The sequence below is a fragment of the Mus pahari genome, chromosome X, assembly GCF_900095145.1.
Source record: "Mus pahari chromosome X, PAHARI_EIJ_v1.1, whole genome shotgun sequence".
Classification (NCBI taxonomy): domain Eukaryota; kingdom Metazoa; phylum Chordata; class Mammalia; order Rodentia; family Muridae; genus Mus; species Mus pahari.
In genome coordinates this window covers 6,280,218-6,281,790 of record NC_034613.1, presented here as the reverse complement: position 1 = coordinate 6,281,790, position 1,573 = coordinate 6,280,218, and the positions used below count along the sequence as shown (strand labels likewise).

Genomic DNA, 1,573 nt, shown 5'->3' with positions numbered 1-1,573 from the left:
GAAGGTCCAGAGTTCAAATCCCAGCAACCACATGGTGGCTCACAACCATCCGTAACAAGATCTGACTACCTCTTCTGGAGTGTCTGAAGACAGCTACAGTGTACTTACATACAATAAATAAATACATCTTTAAAAAAATAAAATAAAATTTACCCAAACACTACAAAAACGTGTACCTCTGTAAGCAGCATATGTCTGTTACTAGTGTATACACAACTTCAATTAGTTTAGGGATAACACCATGGTAGGAGTTACATTATGACAAATCTTATTACTCTTCGTGTTATTCAATTTAATTCTTCAAAGTATAAAACTGGGTCTATTAGAAAAGACTGAAATGAATTTCAGGAGATGAAAACAACTGCATCTAAATAAAGTTGGCACTCTAGATGAAGTGCACAAAACTGACCAAAAGACTAAAAACAAACACAAACAAATAAGAAAAAAAAATCTCTTTCTGAGTTCGAGGCCAGCCTGGTCTACAAAGTGAGTTCCAGGACAGCCAAGGCTATACAGAGAAACCCTGTCTCGAAAAACAAAAGCAAAAACAATCTAAGCTTGGCATAATGGCATACATCTTTAATGCCAGTACTTTTGAGGCAGAGGCAGGAGAATCTCTGCAAGCTCAATGCCAACCTGGCCTACATAGTGAGTTCCAAGACAGCTAGAGCTATGTAGAGTTCCTCAGAAAAACAAAAACAAAAGACTGATCTATATAGAAAACTTGCTTACAAAATCAAGGTTTTTTTTTTAACTAGTAAAGTCTTCTTACTAAAATCTTCTAATGGGGGAACAGGAATCACAACTTATGTAAATTGAATGATAATACAATATTGCCTTAAGAGCTTTAGGGTAAGCAAATACTGACACCAGTATCTATGCTAAGATATTTTTATTATTATTAAATTATTTATTCACTTTACAATGCAACATCAGCCCTTTCTCTCCTTCTAGTACCTCCTCACATAAGTCTACCCCGCCCCATTTCCCTTAGAAGGGAAAGCCTCAATCTGGTGTTAATCCCCATCTTCCCATTCCCCCTTATTTAACTTGATCTTAAACAATGCTATGAAGTTCCATTACTGGTATTCCTGTCATATAAATGAAGAAACAGGATTAGAAATTATGTAATTTACCTAGTCATAAAGCTAGTATGGTAAAAAGGTGAAATTTAAATACCAGTAATAATAATACTTCAGTACATACTCTAAAAATATTTTAGAATGACAGTGATTTTATGTATATGGCATACAAAATAGAATTATAATTTACTTGGTCCTATAGGCTACACTAAATTATACAATGGTTTCTCCCAGGATTGACACCAAGCTTAATTCATTTTATTGAAGACTGATAATGTAAGAAAGTAAGACATCTGAAAAAAACAGAAAATGTTGATTCCAGCACTTAAGTATTTTGCTACTGAAAACCTGCATTTACTTTTCTTAAAACATTCACTTTGGGCTGGTGAGATGGCTCAGCAGTTAAGAGCACTGACTAGAGAGCTGGGCGTGGTGGTGCACGCCTTTAATCCCAGCACTTGGGAGGCAGAGGCAGGCGGATTTCTGAGTTC

The 1,573-nt window shown here is 35.6% G+C and overlaps 1 protein-coding gene across 11 annotated transcripts in view; it reads right to left on the bottom strand.

Annotated features, from left to right (window-relative positions):
- Usp9x (ubiquitin specific peptidase 9 X-linked) overlaps positions 1–1,573 on the bottom strand; it is a 132,066-nt gene that overhangs the window by 74,136 nt on the left and 56,357 nt on the right. The gene's annotated exons all lie outside the window — the stretch shown is intronic.